Source organism: Oncorhynchus masou, chromosome 32 (assembly GCF_036934945.1).
Source record: "Oncorhynchus masou masou isolate Uvic2021 chromosome 32, UVic_Omas_1.1, whole genome shotgun sequence".
Classification (NCBI taxonomy): Eukaryota; Metazoa; Chordata; class Actinopteri; order Salmoniformes; family Salmonidae; genus Oncorhynchus; species Oncorhynchus masou.
In genome coordinates, this window is record NC_088243.1 from 619,213 (window position 1) to 628,703 (window position 9,491).

Below are 9,491 nucleotides of genomic sequence, written 5' to 3' on the forward strand. Positions count from 1 at the left end.
TCAGTAGTTCATATGTCAGTAGTTCATGTCAGTGGTTCATGTCAGTGGTTCATGTCAGTAGTTCATGTCAGTGGTTCATGTCAGTGGTTCATGTCAGTAGTTCATGTCAGTAGTTCATGTCAGTAGTTCATGTCAGTAGTTCATGTCAGTTGTTGATGGTATAACCCAGTTTCATAACATTCATAAATCAATTTTACAATCCTATTTTCCCCGTCACATTTTGGAACGCTACATATGACGTCTGTATAAAGGAATAAAAAATCGTTGTGAATTTGACCTTTAGTTGAGTTGTCTAAAATCAGATACGTTACAATCTCATCAATACTTAAACATACAAAATGTGATATGATGATCCCAAAACAACATTTAAAAAAAAAAAACCCGCTGCCCATAACCTAAGGGCAATATTTACAGTTCAAAGCAGGTGTCTCATTGATTGATTGAAAGAAGTTTGTTCACGGGAAAAATGAAAGTTATTCTTCTGTTCTATTATTAATGTCAGTATTAGTTACTACGTATCTCTGAGATGATGTGGCCAGGTCCCTGTTTCTGTTCCTCAGATGCCTCTTACGAATCTTGATGACCCATTTCACACTGAAACTGGCAAAGTTTGCCGCCTTGAACAGAGCCATGAACACACCACACAGGATGGCTACGGTATTCCACGGATTGGCTGTCACAATCTGTGGAGGAAACAATGGGTCAAATAATTCATTGATTCGTTATAGGCTCCCCCCCCCCCCTCAGAACGGAGATAGGAGAAATAACTACACGAGCGGTCTCGAATAAGATAAACTAGAATAGGATAGAATGGACTAAAACCGAATATAGAAAAATACAAAACAGATACTTTTCTAATAATACAATATGAATGTGTTCACTTACATCTCTGACTTCTTGTACAAAGGGATCCCTCCATTCAAACACAACAAAGAAAAGCTGAATGGCTTTTTGCTCTGATACAGGCCTCTTGTCATTATATTTGACCACACTAGACTGGGAAGAACAGACAACAGCTGTCGTTACAAAATAATGTCAGCTACAACAATCATCTTTGTGCGACATGTTGTATGTTTTCTGCCACAGTAGATGCTAAAATTAATAATTTTGCTAATCTTATAAAAAAAAAATAAAGACAACATTTAAGGAAACCTGAATGTTTACAAACGATATACTGACCTCTTGCCGGAACTCCATGGACTCGTTTTTCTTCCCAGAGGTCTTGACCAGTGACATCTTGACCCAGGTCCTGAAGCCTCCAGAGAAGGTCACCATGGAGTAGTTCCTCTCACAGTCCTGCATGAACCCTGATTTATCCACGCTACAACAGAAGGTCGAGGGCAAAACGGTTGTTGTTGTAACGCACATCTCATTACACGTAGGTTTCACGCTATTACACTCTAAACCAGAGATTTAAAACTCTATTACACTCTAAACCAGGGATTTAAAACTCTATTACTCTAAACCAGTGATTTTAAACTCTATTACTCTAAACCAGGGATTTTAAACTCTATTACTCTAAACCAGAGATTTAAAACTCTATTACTCTAAACCAGGGATTTTAAACAATATTACACTCTAAACCTAGTGGTGTGGGGGCTGTGCTTTGGCAAAGTGGGTGGGGTTATATCCTTCCTGTTTGGCCCTGTCCGGGGGTGTCCTCGGATGGGGCCACAGTGTCTCCTGACCCCTCCTGTCTCAGTCTCCAGTATTTATGCTGCAGTAGTTTATGTGTCGGGGGTCTGGGGTCAGTTTGTTATATCTGGAGTACTTCTCCTGTCCAATTCGGTGTCCTGTGTGAATCTAAGTGTGCATTCTCTAATAATCTCCTCTCTCTCGGAGGACCTGAGCCCTAGGACCATGCCCCAGGACTACCTGACATGATGACTCCTTGCTGTCCCCAGTCCACCTGGCTGTGCTGCTGCTCCAGTTTCAACTGTTCTGCCTTATTATTCGACCATGCTGGTCATTTATGAACATTTGAACATCTTGGCCATGTTCTGTTATAATCTCTACCCGGCACAGCCAGAAGAGGACTGGCCACCCCTCATAGCCTGGTTCCTCTCTAGGTTTCTTCCTAGGTTTTGGCCTTTCTAGGGAGTTTTTCCTAACCACCGTGCTTCTACACCTGCATTGCTTGCTGTTTGGGGTTTTAGGCTGGGTTTCTGTACAGCACTTTGAGATATCAGCTGATGTACGAAGGGCTATATAAATACATTTGATTTGAAATTTTGATTTAAACCATGGATTTTAAACAATATTACACTCTAAACTAGAAATGTTCAACTCTATTACTCTAAACCAGGGATTTTAAACTCTATTACAAGCTAAACCAGGGATTTAAATATTACTCTAAACCATAGATTTAAAACTCTATTACTCTAAACCATGGATTTTAATATTACTCTAAACCAGAGATTTAAAACTCTATTACTCTAAATCAGAGATTTAAAACTCTTACGCTAAACCAGGGATTTTAATATTACTCTAAACCAGAGATTTAAAACTCTATTACTCTAAACCAGGGATTTTAAACAATATTACACTCTAACCCATGGATTTTAAACAATATTACACTCTAAACTAGAAATGTTAAACTTTATTACTCTAAACCAGGGATTTTAAACTCTATTCCTGGAGGGCTGAGTTTGTGCTGGTGTTTTTTTAAATCTCCTTTCAAATCATGTCCAATCAAGACCTAGATAAGGGGAGGTGAGAGGAGTTCCGAACTAATCAATTAAGTTTGAAACCTGTGCTCTAAACGAACAAACTGGGGCAGTGCATTATTCTGGACCTTAAACTGGGGACAGGTCGTTGTACTAAACTGGGCTATTAAACTGGGCTGACAGGTCGTTGTATTAAACTGGGCCAGTGCATTACCTCCCGGACAGGTCGTTGTACTAAACTGGGCTGACAGGTCGTTGTTCTAAACTGGGCTGACAGGTCGTTGTACTAAACTGGGCTGACAGGTCGTTGTATTAAACTGGGCTGACAGGTCGTTGTACTAAACTGGGCTGACAGGTCGTTGTACTAAACTGGGCTGACAGGTCGTTGTACTAAACTGGGCTGACAGGTCGTTGTATTAAACTGGGCTGACAGGTCGTTGTATTAAACTGGGCTGACAGGTCGTTGTACTAAACTGGGCTGACAGGTCGTTGTATTAAACTGGGCTGACAGGTCGTTGTACTAAACTGGGCTGACAGGTCGTTGTACTAAACTGGGCTGACAGGTCGTTGTATTAAACTGGGCTGACAGGTCGTTGTACTAAACTGGGCTGACAGGTCGTTGTACTAAACTGGGCTGACAGGTCGTTGTACTAAACTGGGCTGACAGGTCGTTGTACTAAACTGGGCTGACAGGTCGTTGTATTAAACTGGGCTGACAGGTCGTTGTACTAAACTGGGCTGACAGGTCGTTGTACTAAACTGGGCTGACAGGTCGTTGTACTAAACTGGGCTGACAGGTCGTTGTACTAAACTGGGCTGACAGGTCGTTGTACTAAACTGGGCTGACAGGTCGTTGTACTAAACTGGGCTGACAGGTCGTTGTATTAAACTGGGCTGACAGGTCGTTGTACTAAACTGGGCTGACAGGTCGTTGTACTAAACTGGGCTGACAGGTCGTTGTACTAAACTGGGCTGACAGGTCGTTGTACTAAACTGGGCTGACAGGTCGTTGTACTAAACTGGGCTGACAGGTCGTTGTATTAAACTGGGCCAGTGCATTACCTCCCGGACAGGTCATTGTATTAAACTGGGCAGTGACCGGGGTGTTGTATTTTAAACATGTATGTGATGGCACTAAAATCCTCTTCTGTCTCGTTGTGACTAAACTGCAGGAAGATCAACTCTCTGTTTCTGACATCTGTTGGACTGACCAAACTGCTTCTACAACAACCAGGAGAGGAATTAATGTATTAAATGAATGACTGAATGGCTGACTGAACCAACCAACCAACTAATCTCAGAAACCCAGAACTAAAATATTACATAACTCTGTCAAATACCATTTATGTTACGTGCCCTGTCCATGAGAGATTAATAAGCAATCAACCAACCAACCAATCAACCAAGCAACCAATCAACCAACCAAGCGACCAATCAACCAACCAAACGACCAATCAACCAACCAATCAACCAAGCAACCAACCGACCAATCAACCAACCAACCAAGCAACCAACCGACCAATTGACCAATACCAATCAACCAAACCTGACCAATGACAACCGACCAATTGACCAATCAACCAAACAATGGGCTGACTAATGAGTGAATGAAAATGCTTAGAAGAAATGTTGTGATCTATCAAAACTGGTTGTTCTGAGTGTGGTTGGGTAGGGGCTCCATAATAGTATGGTTCTCACCACTGGGCTGAATAGTATGGTTCTCACCACAGTGTGGTTGGTGTACTAAAGTATGGTTCTCACCACAGTGTGGTTGTGTAGGGCTCCAAACTAGTATGGCTGACCACAGTGTGGTTGGTGTAGGGGCTCCATAATAGTATGGTTCTCACCACAGTGTGGTTGGTGTAGGGGCTCCATGGGCTGACCACAGGTTGGTGTACTAAACTGTATGGTTCTGACAGTGTGGTTGGTGTAGGGGCTCCATAAAGTATGGTTCTCACCACAGTGTGGTTGGTGTAGGGGCTCCATAACTGTATGGTTCTGACACAGTGTGGTTGGTGTAGGGGCTCCAAACTGGTTCTGACAGTGTGGTTGGTTTGGGCTCCATAATAAATGGTTCTGACAGTGTGGTTGGTTTGGGCTCCATAAACTATGGGCACCACAGTGTGGTTGGTTGTAGGGGCTCCAAACTGGGCTGACAGGTGGTTGGTGTATCCATAAACTGGGCTGACAGTGTCGTTGTAGGGGCTCCAAACTGTATGGTTCTGACAGGTGGTTTGTAGGGGCTCCATAATAAATGGTTCTGACAGTGTGGTTGGTGTAGGGGCTCCATAAACTGGTTCTCACCACAGTGTGGTTGGTGTACTAAACTGGGCTGACAGGTAGGGGCTCCATAATAGTATGTACCTAAACTGGGCTGATGGTCGTTGTACTAAACTGGGCTCACAGTGTGGTTGTATCCATAAACTATGGCTGACACAGTGTGGTTGTAGGGGCTCCATAAACTGGGCTGACAGTGTGGTTGGTGTAGGGGCTAAACTGGGTTGACAGTATGGTTCTCACCGTTGGTAAAGGGGCTCTATAAAGTATGGTTCTGACACAGTGTGGTTGGTGTTGTATTAAACTGGGCTGACAGTGTGGTTGGTGTACTAAACTGGTTCTCACCACAGTGGTTGGTGTAGGGGCTCCCGGACATGGTTCTCACCACAGTGTGGTTGGTGTAAGAGCATGGTTCTCACCACAGTGTGATGGCACTAAATGGTTCTCTTCTGTCTCCATAATAGTATGGTTCTGACTGAACTGCAGGAAGATCAACTCCATCTGTTTCTGACATCTGTTGGACCCTGACCACCAAGGCTTGCTTCTACAACACCCAGGAGAGGAATTAATGTATTAAATGAATGACTGAATGGCTGACTGAACCAACCAGTATGGTTCTCAACTAATCTCCAGAAACCCAGTGTGGTTGGTGAGACTAAAATATGGTTCTCACATAACCTATCAAATACCACATTTATGTATGGTTCTCACCACCTGTGGTTGGTGTAGGGCTCCATTAATAACCAATCAACCATGGTTCTCACCACAGTGTGGTTGGTGTAGGGGCTCCATAATAGTACCACCACAGCAGGGCTCCATAAAGTAACCACAGTGTGGTTGGTGTAGGGGCTCCATAAAGTATGGTTCTCAACACAGTGTGGTTGGTGTAGGGGCTCCATAACCAACCACAGTGTGGTTGGTGTAGGGGCTCCAATGGTTCTCAACCAGGGGCTCCATAATAGTATGGTTCTCACCACAGTGTGGTTGGTGTGAAGGGGCTCCATAATACCATGGTTCTCACCACAGTGTGGTTGGTGTACCATAATAGTATGGTTCTCACCACAGTCAGGGGCTCCATAAAGTATGGTTCTCACCAAGTGTGGTTGGTGACCAATCAGTATGGTTCTCAACAGTGTGGTTGGTGTAGGGGCTCCATAATGAGTTCTGAAGTGAAAATGCTCTTAAGAATGGAAATGTTGCTCCGTATGGTTCTCACCACAGTGTGGTTGGTGTAGGGGCTCCATAATGTATGGTTCTCACCACAGTGTGGTTGGTGTAGGGGCTCCATAATAGTATGGTTCTCACCACAGTGTGGTTGGTGTAGGGGCTCCATAATAGTATGGTTCTCACCACAGTGTGGTTGGTGTAGGGGCTCCATAATAGTATGGTTCTCACCACAGTGTGGTTGGTGTAGGGGCTCCATAATAGTATGGTTCTCACCACAGTGTGGTTGGTGTAGGGGCTCCATAATAGTATGGTTCTCACCACAGTGTGGTTGGTGTAGGGGCTCCATAATAGTATGGTTCTCACCACAGTGTGGTTGGTGTAGGGGCTCCATAATAGTATGGTTCTCACCACAGTGTGGTTGGTGTAGGGGCTCCATAATAGTATGGTTCTCACCACAGTGTGGTTGGTGTAGGGGCTCCATAATAGTATGGTTCTCACCACAGTGTGGTTGGTGTAGGGGCTCCATAATAGTATGGTTCTCACCACAGTGTGGTTGGTGTAGGGGCTCCATAATAGTATGGTTCTCACCACAGTGTGGTTGGTGTAGGGGCTCTATAATAGTATGGTTCTCACCACAGTGTGGTTGGTGTAGGGGCTCTATAATAGTATGGTTCTCACCACAGTGTGGTTGGTGTAGGGGCTCTATAATAGTATGGTTCTCACCACAGTGTGGTTGGTGTAGGGGCTCTATAATAGTATGGTTCTCACCACAGTGTGGTTGGTGTAGGGGCCAGTGTAGGTCACTTCCTCCATGACACAATCTCCTGGCTGGGGCTTCCCTGGGGTAACCAGCGGGGGGATATGGGCGTGGTAGTGGTGTTTACAGCTCAGCAACTGAGCCGAACCAGGGTACAGGGCGATGCCTGCTCACAAACAAAGACAAGAAAATAAAGTTTCATCAAGAAAACTAAGAATTCAATCAACTTGAACTTGTTCTTTCAAAAAAAGATAAATATAAGCATGTAATTCTGTTTTTTTTATGTTTAAAAACGATATTCTCTCTGATCAGTATTGTAAAAATACAACCTGCTAAATTGACACCTTTATTAAACATAGGGTGAAGTTGCCCCTGGACGTTAATCTAGGGTCAGTTTCTGCATCCCACCCTTTTAAGGTTAGGATTGAGCGAGGCTGATCCTAGATCTGTACTTAAGAGCAGTTCCACCAACCTGGGGAGAGAAGGCATCCACCTCCTTGTATGTGACAGACATGACAGGGTGACTGAGCTTCTCCATGAAGTCAGTGATGGTTTGATAGGCCAGGAACACAGCCACAGCAGTCAGCACCAGGTAGATGAACAGCAGCAGGACAGTGAACACGTTCTTCAGACAGGCCTTGTTGAACAGTGTAAATGGATTGCTGTTCACCATGTCCTCCTCTGGAATAATGCAGTAAATATAAAGGACAAAACTACTCAAATAATACTTCAATAGTAAGGAAAGATTGTTAATCAATACATGAATTACATATTATAGGTAATAAAATAGAGATAATATGAATATTACAGTAGTCTTTACAATATTATTTTTTTGGAATAGACTATAATAGGATATAATATAATAGACTATGATAGACTATAATAGGATAGACTATAATAGACTATAATAGGATAGAAAAGAATAGGATATAATATAATAGACTATAATAGACTATAATAGGATAGACTATAATAGGATATAATATAATAGACTATAATAGGATAGACTATAATAGGATATAATAGACTATAATAGGATAGAAAAGAATAGGATATAAAATAATAGACTATAATAGGATAGACTATAATAGACTATAATAGGATAGAAAAGAATAGGATATAATATAATAGACTATAATAGGATAGACTATAATAGACTATAATAGGATAGAAAATAATAGGATATAATATAATGTAATAGACTATAATAGGATAGACTATAATAGGATAGACTATAATAGACTATAATAGAATAGAATAGAAAAGAATAGGATATAATAGGATAGACTATAATAGACTATAATAGAATAGAATAGAAAAGAATAGGATATAATATAATAGACTATAATAGGATAGACTATAATAGGATAGAAAGGAATAGGATATAATATAATAGGATAGAAAAGAATAGGATAGACTATAGACTATAATAGAATAGAATAGAAAAGAATAGGATATAATATAATATAATAGACTATAATAGGATATAATAGACTATAATAGGATAGAAAAGAATAGGATATAATATAATAGACTATTATAGGATAGACTATAATAGAATAGAAAATACAATTGAATATAGTGAGAGAAAAAAATAGAACCTGGTAGAACACTGGCAATGGATTCTTCTGGCTCCTCCGGGCCACCGTTGGCACTGTCATTGTCTTGGTAGAAGTCGGGGGTTTGAAGTTCTTCCTCGTCATTGAACTGTATCAAATAAGGGTACAGATTTACATTGTTAATGGTTGATTTAACACAAAGTACCAGCGTATATAAAGTACACAGTGTCATCCACTTTTAGATCATGTAGGTCTGTAGACTTCCAAGTTCCCTACTGTAATTGTAAAACAAACGTCTTAAAAGTCACATGATATTGTTTCTATACGAGGATCACCTCCTAGAGAAGTCCCAATGTTTTCCCCCCAATTTCCTGAAAAGTGATCGATCAATACAGATAGATGCGATTGTAAAGTAATTGATAATGATATGAAATCAATAATCAATTAAAATCCATAACAGTCAGTGGCCATAACAGAACTTACTTCGTGGTATGACCGGGAGGTCTCCTTCCGAAGCATTCCGATTCGTCTTTAAAGAATACTTCGAATTACTATATAGTTCATTAAAACTCCGGATATTATAAATGATCCATTTTTATTCATAATATAATTTTCTCATCATGTGGATCTCGCGCATTTGGAGATATTAAACCGGCGGATTCGTTCACGTTCGTGCGTAGTTTTAAAGCAGTAGAAAACACCTTTATTGTCCCTAGTTATTCTGCGAGCACTGACGATGTGACGTCCATTTCCTATGGTAATGAGGAAACTTTCAAAATAAAAGCCCGCGTTTCAAAACATTGCAAGGTGGATAACTAATGTAAAAGATATTACATTTTAATCAATGTCGAATTTTATTGTGCTTATAAACAAATGCAAGAAGGAATTTATGTTAAAAAAATAGTTAAACGTTATTTTAAGACCATGTTGCCAATATTGGGCTTATAGTGAAAAATAAATGTTTCTTTGTGCCAATGTAAAAGTAGGGTCTGTAGAATCTATATATGGTGTCATTTAATTTCAACAAGTGCTCAGCTCAGCATATGTGGGAACTCCTTCAAAACT

At 41.1% G+C, this 9,491-nt stretch overlaps 1 pseudogene; it reads right to left on the reverse strand.

Annotated features, from left to right (window-relative positions):
- Positions 1-264: 264 nt before the first annotated feature.
- Positions 265-9,145, reverse strand: LOC135525440 (proton-activated chloride channel-like; annotated as a pseudogene).
- Between the last annotated feature and the right edge of the window lie 346 nt (positions 9,146-9,491).